The sequence below is a fragment of the Numida meleagris genome, chromosome 6 (assembly GCF_002078875.1).
Source record: "Numida meleagris isolate 19003 breed g44 Domestic line chromosome 6, NumMel1.0, whole genome shotgun sequence".
In the NCBI taxonomy this organism is placed as follows: Eukaryota; Metazoa; Chordata; class Aves; order Galliformes; family Numididae; genus Numida; species Numida meleagris.
In genome coordinates this window covers 38,635,717-38,649,159 of record NC_034414.1, presented here as the reverse complement: position 1 = coordinate 38,649,159, position 13,443 = coordinate 38,635,717, and the positions used below count along the sequence as shown (strand labels likewise).

General features: G+C 37.7%; 1 long non-coding RNA gene across 2 annotated transcripts; it reads left to right on the top strand.

Moving 5' to 3' along the window:
- LOC110401628 lies at positions 1-12,707 on the top strand. Of its 2 annotated transcripts, XR_002440476.1 has the most exons (5): positions 1-28; positions 533-609; positions 6,290-6,330; positions 11,252-11,335; positions 11,660-12,707. It is a non-coding gene; the product is annotated as an uncharacterized LOC110401628 (long non-coding RNA). The 2 variants fall into 2 exon arrangements; XR_002440475.1 differs by lacking the exons at positions 11,252-11,335; positions 11,660-12,707 and adding an exon at positions 6,557-6,883.

The following is a 13,443-nucleotide window of genomic DNA, read 5'->3' as shown; positions in this document are numbered from 1 at the left end:
ATCCTTGTCTACCTGAGGCCTTTTAAGGGTAAGCAGCTTTTTAAAAATTTGTTTCTGTGGCTATGGCTGCTGTGTTTGGGTTTATCCTCACTTGCTGTAGCCTAGGACTTTGCCACCCTGCTGTTATTGCTGCACTTTCCGTTGTGTTATAGTGATTGTGTTCAAAGTGCAATGCTGATTAAAATCCAAGCCATCTATTTTATTGTATTTTGAGTGTGTGGCTTGAGTTAGAAATAAATTGGATAATGCAGTTATTTTGGAAATGCAGATCTCTTGCCTACCTAGTGCTGCTGTTCTAGGTAGGTTACTAGCTAGGCATGGAGGTGGTCAGAGAAAGAGAGGTATGTGATGTTATGTTACTACTGCGCTCTTTTGTGATGGACAATAGAAGTAACTGAAAACTCTAGTAGTCTCATGTACAGAAAGGCAAGGGTACTGGAAGCTTGCTCTTTGCTTATCTTTCTTCTTTTAATCGGTTAAACCAGGGACACTTGGTCCACTCAGTGATGCATTATTCCCTCTGCTTTTCTAGGTGTGTGAAACTTAAAGGCAGTTGTATCTTGTAAGCTCCTGGAGATACTGTCAGCTTTGTTGGGCAGCACCACGCACGTAAGTTTAAGTCTTATTTCCTAGGAGTTTAAACAATATTTTTTAACTCACCTTGCGATCTGACTTCTAGTTGTTTGGCATTGTAGTCTCTAGGTCTAATGGGGATTTTTAATTGCTTTGATAGTATAGTGCTTTACTGAACTGGTGAAAGGATTACAGCGCTGTGTCAGGTTACTGGATGTACTACTGGTCGAAAAGATTTCCCAGAGAAAATACTAGTAAATATTCTCTGCTGAAGGAGGAACACTGAGTGGACTTTGTGTTTTAGGATTTGATGCTAACACTTTCATTAACAATAGCTGAATAATCAAGGATACTACATTGTAGTTGGGGATCTGTTAATTCTCTAATGACCTGATTTTTGCTTTTTAGGTGGTAAAAGCCAACTTTGAATGGTACATTCTTGTGTTGATTTTCTTTAAGTATGTTGATTTTTTTTTTCTGTCTAGATACAAACTTCCTAATGTTGTAAGGTACTTTCACACTGGAGTAACTGCTCAGATGTGTATATATGTGTTTCTTCAGTTTTACTAGTATGAGTTGAAGGTATTGAGGCTTTTAAAGTATGTCTTATGTGTTTATTGAATCGACTTTCTACTGGCTAGTAGATAGAACAGCTTTATGTACTTAAACAAAAGAACACCAGAGCTTTCAGTGTTGCTCTCTGTACTTTTTAAAAAATATCTTTTAGCTCAGATATGTACTACCACAGTACTTTGTTAAATGTATCACTGATATTGCAGTTCTTTCTTTGCAATAAAAGCTGTTGCAGAAGGAATAAAAAACCAAAATTTGATTAGGACAAAAGCTGTTTTTTTTTCCAAGTCTTAATTTACACTTCATTTTCCCAATAAGTTGTGTAAAATGGTGGTAGCCGAGTCACTTTTTGTAATGTAGTCATTCTGTGCTTGGACAGCAAAAGCCATTAATATATGCGAAGCTAAAATGAAATCATGAAAGGGTTGAACTGTTAAGAAAAGCTATGGTTATTTTCTACTGCTTTCTGTCTAGCTGAGTGTTCACAGACACAACTTTTTTCCAAGAGACCATGTGCTAGATAGTTTGCAGCATCCTTTTTGCCTGTGAAACTGTTTTTGAGTTAAATGAAGCTATGTGATAATAAGATTAGCAAAAGCTCTAGGAGAATGAGCACCTGAAATAGCAGATTAGATGCTGTTATATTTCAGTAATTTGGATCAGTTTTGTTTCAGCTTGCAAATACCACATAGTTACAGAGCTCTTGGGAGTTTCTTAGTCACCAAACAACACAATGAAGAGGAGACTTCTGAGCTGTCTCATGATTCAGTTATCAGCTGAAAGGATTAATTGTTACAACTGTTTGTTATGATCTGACTGAGTAGCGAATAGAAATAATGAAAAGTCAAAAAAAAAAAAAGTCAAACATCTGGTTATGTGTTGCAACTTCTTTGTAACTCTAGCAAGTGTTACTATTTATATGTAGTGATACTGAGAAACTAACAAAATTGTCCAAGGGTCTACACCAAGTCACAGCATTGCCAGGAATGATATTCGCATCTCCTGAATGTTACTCTGGCATCTTAATAGAATTGTCCTATTTGCACATTTCTGTGATGTGGTAGGAAGATTGCAAGTAATCCAACTAACTTTATTCCTTTATCTCTTATGTTAGCAATGACTTGTTTTTAATTTATTCAGAGCCTATTGACTGTGTATACTCCTCTAAAAGGAGGCGGTGAAGATGGTTTTCCATTAAGTCATTGAATAACAAGTTGTGAAAGTTGCTGCAGATAGGCTGTCTTTCATAGTATTTTGTAAATGATGTTGAATGACTTCCATGAACACAGATAAACATTCTCTCCATTAGAATTTTGAATGTGTATGTTTCCATCAGCCTTTTTTTTTTCCCCTAGGGTGTTCAATGATAGACTGTATTACAGACAATGATATTTCTTCTTTATGATGACTTGAATAACTTAGTTACTATATTAGTATTAGCACATCTAATGGTCTTCACACAAGAAAAGGGGGGCAAGCTCAAATAAATGACCTTTTCATACAAAATAGATAAAAGGGTTTATAATCTTTTTACATAAAGAAAGCTTTTGAAATGCTTTCTGGGAAAAGATACCTATAGTAATAGGTGTGATGCTGAAAAACAGACGACAAAAAGATTATGTAAAGGGCAAAAGTACCTGCTGACACAAGTGGGGTAATGTAATAACCCCAAATCCTATTACTTTTTAACTCGGACTGTAGAGAAGACAAATTAACTTGTGAGTGAATATTTCAGGAGTATGAAAAAACCTAACTCCAATGGTTTCTCACTGCATCTTTGGACAAGGAGTCTAAAGAACATAGCAGCTACCCGTGTTAAGAGCATGCTTTCAGCTGCTATAGTCAGCAGCCTTGCTGTATGTCTGCTCAGACCTCCTCTAGCAGCTCAAGAGCATTTATCCTCTTTCAAGATCTCAATTTTAGACTCCCTGAAGGCATCCTATTAACTACTAAAGGTAAAAGAAAGCACTTCTTTAATCTTCTCTTAATTTAAAATGCTTGGAGGGCCACTTAGCTTGAAGCTCCTTATAACATTTTGCTATCAACTTGTTGAAGGAACTAGAAAGGAGAGGTAGACTCTCAAAGACAACTCTGGATATAATAATAGTTATGGTGGTGTACAGCAAGTTTTTTTGGGCTCTTTTGGAAACACACTAAGAGGTCTACTTAGAGAAGTAGTGAAGTGCTGTAAATCCCACTGGATTTGGGAGGGTTTGTCAACTGTCAAGCACAGCTCATCGAGGGTGTAAAGATTAGATTGTCTGTGGAAGCTTGAAATTACCAAATCAGTAGATGGAAGGTCTTCTATTTTCAAAAGTTTTCCTGTTTGGTTATTCTCAGACTGTGGATGCTACTATTGCTATTTGGCATCCAACAGCTGCATATACATTTGAAAAAGCGCAACTGAATACATCTTTAACTGCATGCTGCCTGTTTACACTGATGCTGAGTTTGAACTTTTCAAGTGTTGCTGAAGAATGCAACTGGCAAAATGAAAATGTGTAGTAAGTCTTTGGTTTTGTGGTTGCTGCAGTGTGCTTCTTAACTGTGATTCAAATATCATTATTCCTAATCCAGTTAATCTGTAACTACATCTGATCAAGTCTACCTGAAATCCTACCCTGATGTGGTGGTTGTTATGCTATGCAGTGCCACGAAGTCTTTAGTAAAGCTGCAGCTCAGGTTAGTATAGGAGTTCTAGGCTTGCAATAACTTGTTTCTGTATATCAAGACCTTTCATTATACTTCTTTTGCTGCTAAGAATTCCAGTAGTGTATGAAACCAGGCAGAGCCAGCACACAATCATGCTGAAGGATAATAAATGCAAATAACTGTTGTGGAAGAGTTGCCAATTACAGTTTTTTAACTTTATATGATTAGTGGCTCATCTCAGCAAAGTCTGAACCCTGGTTGTAGCTACATATTCCAGCTGGAACCAATATGACAGCTAAGGACAAATACAGATACTGACTGCTGTAGATGAGGAATGCCCTATTTGAAGCTCTGGTGTTTTGAAGAGGGACAGTGCAAAATAACTACTTCTTTCCTTGGCAAAACCAAGATAGGTCTTGATTTATCCCTGAGATTTTCACTGAAAACTTACCTGAGAAGCTGTGCAAGATCTTGTGAGACTGGCTTTTCTGTCTGGCAAAGCTGCTATTTATCATATAAAGAGAGGGTTTTTGTGAACCAGAGAAAATGGTAAAGTGAGAGAGCTAGAAAGAAACTTAGTCAAGTGTAAATCTGTGCACTGTTCAAACACCTTTCTGGCTATAACACAGAAATGTATCTTTGAGGAGTAGGTGGTCTTCAAGAGTCTTGAACAACAAGGTAATTGTGGAAGATCTTCAATTTTCAAGCAGTTTTATCAGCCTTAGCTTCTACTGAAAATTAACTAGCTCTATCCTCCAAGTCCTTGACCAAAATTATTGTTGTTTTAGTTAATGCCTGATTTATCTTTGTCTTAAGCCTAATCTCCTAAAGCAGGAAAACTGACAGAGCTGAGCATATTAGTTTGTCCTCAGTGAGAATGTGTTTCTTCTGGATCCTCTTATCCAGGCATTTAACTCCTCCAAGCATTGGATTTATGTAGCTAACAAAAAAATAAACAAGGAATATGAAAATCTGTTCCTAAATCTGTACTGCTACTTTCCGCTGGCTTCTCATGGAGACTAACAAAGGTAGTGGAATTCATCTGGGTCCTAGAGGACTGGCACTCTTGATGCAGACCAGAATTAAGAGTGAGTTGCAACAATGAATTCCAGGTCTGAGTCCCAAGTAGCAAAGTCCTTGTGGCTTTAACTGTGTGTGCATGCGTAGTCAAAGACTGTGTACGTTTAGTGTTTAAAAAAAAAACAAAAACTTCTTCAGACTGGCAGGACACATGGATGGCAGAGAATAGGATCTGGCTTAAAGTCTTGAATGATAAAATCTGTTTGCTTAATAACTTCCAAACTATTGCAATTCCCTACAGTTTGGGGCTGCTCCGTGGCCATAAGGGCTATGATTTTACTGTGTTTTAAATTCCCAGACTTAAATTGTTCTGCAGCTGTCAGGTTTGATGGTGCACATGTGAATTGAGGAAGCAGCCCAAATGTAGAAGATAAACTTGCAGTGTGGCATGTATAGGGTGTGAAGAGACAGTAAGTATTCTTGAACGTGGCAGAGAAGATTATTTGGTCAGAGAACTTTCTCAAACTTGTGCTTTTTCTGCTCATGTCAGTGCATAGCCCACAGTTAACACTGGTTAAGTTTTTCAACACTATTGCACTTAAAGCAAACCTCCCAGATAACAGGCTGGGATGTCATGTGAAGCCTCTCAGACAGGAATATCTCTAGCAGCCTAGGTCATCTTGCACCATCTTGTTCTCAGTCTTTTTTGCTTTTCTGTTTTAAAGTTTTTTGAGAGTTTTATCCTACCTGAAATCTTTCAGCAAGATTTAAACAGCCTGAAGTTGTCAGCCGTATTAACTTTTTTAGATCCTATTGTGGATGTTTCTTCTCACAGCATTTTTGCATACAGCTATCTTACAAGATGTTATGGAATTCATTACTTTAATAATCTTTAATAGTTACTTTTACAAATTGTATTCTAAAATGCATCCTAGACTGAGAAAGCAAACTAAGAGAGCTTAGAGTCCTAATTGATTAGAGCAAGTACCTCCCTTCTTTAAAGAGGAAGCTAAAAAATAACATTTCATAAAAAAGCTGTTTGGTCTTGTGGAGATCCTCTGCAAAAGCAGCCTGCTTCCTTGTCCTGCTCCCTGATGAACATATTCAGGGAACAGTTTCTACTTCTCTTTCTTCAGGTTATACTTGATTCCACATGGTCAGTGCTTGGAAAAATGCCTTCAGCTCCTACTGTGAATCAAATCAAGCTTCAGCGCTAAACTAAGAAACAAAAGATCTAGCCACTGAAAAAAAGGATTATTTTTCTCACCAAAATTAAGCCCATTAACAACTTTTTTTGTGTGTGTGTGTTTGATGTGACTTAATTCACATTTCTCCTTTTTTCTTTTTCTGGGGGACAGTGAACACTACCAGGGATACGTATAATGTTCTGCTCTAAACAATAGATTACTTCTGAGACGTGGCTTTTTTGTGTCATTAAGGTCTCTGTTTTATGTTCTGTTGTTACTTTTAGCAATAGAACTTCCAGATGGACCAATTTACATCACCAGAAAGGTATGCCTTGGATTTGTGTTGTTCCCACATGATGAAGACAATAATGCTGCATCTTCCTTACAGCCCTTAGATAAACTTAGTTGATTCCAGGTATTAATCTGCATGCTCCTGACTGCAGTGTACATACCATTTGGAATCTGCTGGTATTTACCAGGTAGTCTCTCTTCAAATGGATGCAGGTTCTTATTCCAAATAATGTTGGCTCAAGTTTACTTAAAACTTTCAGGAGTCTAACTGGACTGCCCTTGGAATTTCCTCCATTCAAGAGGGCACTCTGCTTTCTGGAGACTGCCAAATCCTGTGTTCTTTACTTGGAGAGGTGTCAGGAAGATGCTCCATTTCCTTCTTTACCTTAAGCACGTGTTGCTGTGAAGGCAGTGGGATACTAATGTAATCTCCTCAGCTTATAAATGAACATGTAGATTCAACCAGTCTTACTGGGAATAGGCTTTGATAGAGGTGTTCTTGAATATTCTTCATGTCTTCTAAGTTGTTTCTATGCAAAAATTCTATTCATACTCAAATATTAAATAGCTCGGAAATAAAAACTTTGGAAAACCATCTTTCAGAAGAAAATAACTGAAAATGGCAGAACGCTAGCACCCTTCTAGGAATTGTTGTATTTTGAACATGCTTTTCAAACATGACTGTGAATCCCCATGTCACCTACTTCTATTCTTGGAAGCTCACTCGAACCCGTGAGCATGTGGAATCACAAACGCACAGAAAACATGAAGTGCTTCAAAACATTTCATTGTTTCATGAGAAGGAGCTTTGCTGGCAAACAGTGATCCCTGTGGTATATTCCTCAGGTCCAAATACTCAAATATGCTTCAGAGATTGACTCTTATTACAAAAGCAGTATATGTGTTTTAATACTTCTATTGGGATTCCTGTGGCAGATTCATAGGTACAGTTAGTTGTTGCTCACAGCTGTTGGGGATCTTGAGATGAAATAGAACCTTTGGGAGCTCATAGAGCACTGTGAAAGTCTGGACTGTTCTTGAAGATGTTTGGGAAGAGGGCAACTAAAATGATCAGGTGGCATGGAAGGGGAGCAATGTTACTTTCCAGCGGTGGAGTGGTCTAGCAAGTGATAGATGCTGCTATAATGTCCACTACAACAAAAATAGCTTAATTTAATACACCATAGCTTCTGGTTGTGGAAACTTACTGTAGTGATAATCTTTGATATTTAATGAAGAAGTTGTCATCTCAGCTGCAGGTTAGAAATATACCATGTGTTTTGTGCCAGTTGCCTCCAGCTTGATCATGGAGACCAGTCCTTGGGGAATTCCTGTGTGGTTTTATGAAGCAGACTGGAGGGAGGGTTTTGCCTTTGCCGCTGCAGATATTCCCAAAATCAAGGGAAGGATAATGGTGAGAGTGGGCTGGGAGGAATTGTCTAATTGTCTAAAACTGTACTGACTGGCAATTGCTCCCAAATAATCTTCCTTGGTCTTTTTGCTTAACGTGACAAAAAGAGAGAAGTCACCAATCTCTGGCTAATCTGATGGTGCTGTCTTGTGTTAGTAAAACCTGAACAAAGTGGTAGAGAAGCAAACTCTGCTCTCCCCACCACTACAACTATAACGTCAAGAGGAAGATGATCAGATATCGAGTAGATGCTCCCCAACATGTAAAAGGGAAAGCAGCAAAACTTGTGTCACTTCAACATTCTGGCCTGACAATTGTGGTAATCATTTTCAAATGCACAAAAAGTAAAGTTGAATGCCATTCTTTATAGCACTTCCTCTCCGAATGCAATGCTCTCAGAGGGTTGTTACTGACATAATGTTAGCTATCTGATTCTTTAAGAATGGACTAAATGCCATTGTTGCTTGAAATAGTATGGTCCAGGCTATTGCCACTGCAGCTGTGCATCTACCTTAACTAATGTTATGGGATTGATTAAATCTGGAGTGAGTGTACATTCTTAGTTCACCTGTTTACAGCTTGCTCCTGGGCCATAAGCAGCCCCATAGTCTAGTCAATTTGGTTTGGCCAAGTGCTAGGAATAGGTTTTGTGATGATAGTTAATCCATATCAGGCCTCGCATTTTAAAGTCAGTTAGATTTTTCTCTTTTTCTTTCTTTTGGCTGTCTTTGTAAAAACTGTTTTAAGAAACTTTTCATCTAACTGCAGTTTTTTAAACCAGGTGACTACTGTCCCAACTCTAGTAGCAAATTTACCCAGTGTGTTTGTCTACACAGTGATTTCAGTGAACTGGCTCATAAGCTTAATTATGCAGTGATTGTTTTAATTTGTTAGTAGTTTTTCCATGCATAGAATAATGTTTAAAACTGTCTCATAGTGTAGTGGTGGACATCTATGGAATCTTAAAATGCCTCTTAGATCCTAAAAATATCCCATGATACCTGCATGGGCCTTGCTGTTAAAGAAAAAAATAATGGCAAAGTTCTGTAGGGATTTTCTTTTTCAACACTTGGGGGATCATAAGGCCTTCATCAGAAACTGGATGAAAAAAAACTGGCTTCCAGAACACACCAGCATAAACAAGTGTAATTACAAATACAGTTGTACGCTAACAGTCTTAGTGGACATAAAACAGTTTTTCAAAGGTAAGGGGTTTAGATTACCTCTATGGAACTTCTAGCCAAGTAGATATATTTTTATCTTCATCATGCTAATTTCATCTTTCAGATGAGATGAATTTTCCAGAGTGCTGGTAAAAGTCCAAGTTTGCTAAAATATGCTGCGGGCAAAGATCCTGAACTGGAATGCCATATTCTGGTGGTAGTTAAAGCAATTTTTAAAATTCTTTTAACCTGTGGAGGAAGACATCTTGAACTACCCCTTTTGCTAGCTGTCAAAGATAATTTAAAGTTGGGTAAAATCTTCATGTATACGTGATGTTGAAAAACTTCAGTTGGAAATCTTCATCTAGAGCTAGAACAATATTGTTATAATGAATAACAGTAAGTTATTTTTGCACTTACAACTCTTTCCAACCTTCAGCCAAGCCTGTGTAAAAGTCACTGCTCATTCTTTTTTCCCTTCAAGTTGACCTATGCAGGACAGATTTCTGACTGTCTTGGTAGCCTGAAGTGATTCTGTTCTCAGTAGTTGCCTGCGTGCAAGCTCCCAAACGAGAAAAAAGGCGGTAATTTTCTGTGTGCTGATCAAAGAACAAGATGTAATAGATTAGGTCTTAAGCAGGTTTTTCAATGTAGTAAACTTCAATAATATTATTTTCCATTGTTTTCCTTCTTCTTATCACCGCTTCTGTGTATCCTTAGAAATGGGTATGCTGTTGTAAGTGTTGGTGTATCTTTGTAAATTAATTACAAATGAGGTACGTTAGACTAATTACATTCTGGTAATTGGAAGGATTTTAATTCTCCAATTTGTTGTGTTAGCCAAAAGGAAATTGTGTGTTTTGTCTGGTGCTTGTGAACATGTCCTTGACAATTAATTAAAAGATTAACCTTATTCTTGGAAGTGTCCTGTGACATTTATAAACATTGAGTTTTAGTTTAGTAAACCTATTTCAGATATAACGGAGTAGTGTATCAAGGTAAATACTAAAAATGGTACATTGGTTTTCCATCTGTTTTCAGGGAATATTACACAGCTTTTTAAAGAACAAGCCTTGTGCTATGGCATTTTTGCTATAACTGGTATATTTATGTTTTGGCTGTTGACTGCTCTTCAGGAGGCTTCTGGGTAGTTGTCTATGGAATGACTTGAAAGCAGGAAGGCTTCTGTATGGTGAAGTCAGACTTGACACCTCATGCATCTTCAGCTTACTAACAAGATGTTGTTTACCTTAGGTTTTTAAATTATTCTTTTTCATCTGCAGCACCAAATGAGGCTAGTTGGGCCTCCTTATCTGCATGACTGATTATTTTTTTTAATTCCAGTACTTTCTCTTATTATGGAATATGATATTTTTATTCTTACCCTCTCTTACTCTATTAGAGTTAACTCTCAACATCTCTGAGATAATGTTGCTATTATATATGCATTTACAAAGCAATAAAGATCGTCATAGTTTTCACAGTGATTTGGGATCAGCCACTTGAAACACTTCTCTACGACTGTGTATTTTTTTCACCATTTTGTGATTTCATTTAAGAGCGATGAAATCCAGGAAGCACTAATTCCATGTGTCTGTTTTACAATTTTAAGCTGGAAGATGTAATCTATATTTATTTCACTTGCATAACCATCCAAAGAGTAAATAGCTTATTTATAGTTTAATAATCTTCAGGGCAGTTAGAGATTTTATTTCCTGTCAGAATGGAGGATGGTTGCACTTCACTATGAAAAGTGATATCAGTATTTTTGGGAGCAGGGAATAGTGAGGGAGAAGTGGAAAGCGTGGAAATAATCTCCTTGTGCAGGTTAAATTTCAAATGTCTTTTAAGGTAGCTTGTACAAGAAGAGGGAAACAAATTGAAGAAGGGAGTCTTATGTTGGCTATTCTTTCATATTTATGTTTTGAAACTAAATTAGCTACATTTCAACTTTTTAAAAATTATTTTTTACCATAAACTCCCTAAGAGTGACTTTCAGGGGACTACCTTGAATCAATGCAATATGTTTCAATTTCATTGGTTATGGGGGGGGGGGAAGGGACATGTTTGGTCTTACTTTAAAAATAAATAAAAATTCCTCCTTCCCTTGGAATTTTTTCTGACATACTGGAGAGAATAGCACATCTGTTCTGTACTCCCCAGAGGCCAATATGGGACCTGACTGCAGAGGAATCTCTGCGGGTGAGAGACTTTTCTCTAATAGACAGCTGAGAGCAAACTAAATAGCATACAGAAAGACAATGGAGGAGGAGTCCTTAAAAAGGCCACAGAAGAAAGTGTAATAAGAAACACTAAGCAAATTAGTGAATAAAAGTGGATTGTGATGTGTTTATAAGCCATCTGTTCTATCTTTGATACAGGTGATGCTGGTATGGAAAAGCAATTGGAGAGTACTGTAAGGCTTACTTGTCAAATGGAGCTGTCTTCTGTACACTGGCTAGCAGGTTCTTAATCCTCTCACTACTGAATTAATACATCTCTCTACAGCAGAAAAGATCATTTGATAGATCAGTTTGAACCAACTGTTCAAGTGTGTGCTGAGTTCCTTGGCTTCATAGTGATGTGGTTATTCTCTTACGTGCTTTATCTATTATTATCATTATAGTTTTGTTTATATCACCACCAGAATTTATGACTTCTGATCTAAATATAAAAAGACCATGTTTCTCTGTACTTAAGGTTTCAGCTTAGATTTTTAAGAAAAATTGTTACACAGCTTAGCCTGGGAGCTGTTGACTATGTCCCTGTGTTTTTTTTTTTTTTGCCAGTGTCACATGTAGTCTTTTGGAGTGGTGAGCTTTCTGCTTTGTTGTCTGGGCCAAGTCGCATTCTTGGAGAAGACTGTGCCTGTTCAAAAGACTTCATGCATAGCAGTGACTGAAAATATGAAGTGCCTGAACAACACTTGCTTTTGATGCTATAAGCCATGTATAGGAGCCAGACCTTTTGAATTGTCTGCCATTTACTGTAATGGTCTCTTTATCAGACATGCCTGTCCAAATTCCTTGAGACTATCTGGAGTCCAGCTGCTGAGGAAGGCAGGGAAATTCAAGTTTACTCATCCAAACCTCTTTAACTACAGCAATTGTGGTACAGCTCTTTTTGGAAAGACAAGAGGTGGAAGAATAGCTAAAAACACTTAATTCCTCACAGCTCCACAGGCCTGTGGAAAATTTCAGCCTTGGGTTTGAGGAAAGAAAACAAGCCTGAACTCTCTTCCCCATCACCAGTAGAAAAAAAGCTTTGGTGTAATTCAAAGACTTTGCTGTTGTTTTGCCAACAGATTGGAAAGGCCAGGTTGGATTGCAATTTCCCATAAAAATGGGATTGTCTGTCTATAAATCTATTTGTGGCTATTTCTGAACTTCCCTTGACAAAAGCTGGGAAAAGTGATCTATAAATCATCATGTTACAAATGTCTTGTGTTTTCCCAGTTGGTTTTAGGAACAGAAGAGGTATATTTGTTTCTTCATTTCCCCACACTTATCCTTAAAATGCAGCTTTGGTTTTATCTTTGTTAAACAGAAATGACCTTTCTGTCAGTAGTTAGGCTGATAATGTTGTGCAAGCCTTTGGTGAGGACTGTGCACAGTGTGGATTGTGTTGGATGCAGGCAGATCCGTCCTTTCAAAACATGAACAGAAACATAACTGCACATTTATGTGGCACCAAATAAAATTGAGTAAGTGAGCTTACTTTTACCTGCACTGCCTGTTGCAGCACTGATTGATCGCTCCTGGTTGGGGGGCTCAGGGCTGGGGTTTCAGGAGAGCAAGGCAGGACTGGTGTTTGCCTCCCTTTCCAGCTGTTCTTCCCCACTTCCAGTGAGGTGGGTTGTGCTGTGTTTTCTGTGCATCCTTATTTTTCCTTTCCTGGAACTTTAACATGTAATTCTTCCTGCTTTTTAAGGTGGTCTTTGTTGAAAACAATCTGTATTATTATAGCATAGTTTTAGAAAACTGCTTAGTTTAGAATGCAGAGCTACTTGGCAGAACCTAAGGAAACAAGACCGAGTGGAGCTGTGAAAAATAGAATGAAATCAGTATTCATTTACACTTACTGAATACACAGGTAATGCAAAGCTGGGATGGGTTCAGTTAGATGTGCTAGGAGAGATGGAGAGAACTCAGCGTCTTTTCTCCTTCTGCCACGGCCATCAGAGAGCTGTCTGAAGCCAGAAGCCCTTATATTGTAGTTGGAGCTAGGTGGAGGAAAGCTACACAGAATTTTTTTTAAGCCAACACTAATGAAGCTTTCAGCTAGACATATGTTCTTCAAATAAGTTTGTTTTAATTTCAAGCTTTATGTTTTGGAAGATACCATGTTTTCTTTTGTATGAATATTTTTTTCTTCTTTTTTTCCCCCTTCAGGAACTTTTTCAGGTATTGATGGAAGGAAGAAGGAAACAATTTCCATCTAAAATTGCTACTGAAAGCAGGAGGCACTAAATTCTGCACACACTTTTCATGCTGGCATATTAATGTGTTTTCTGGCCAGTGGCATTTCTTAGTCTCAGTAGAAGCTCATAATTGGAGTTTGCTATGCTTTTTCT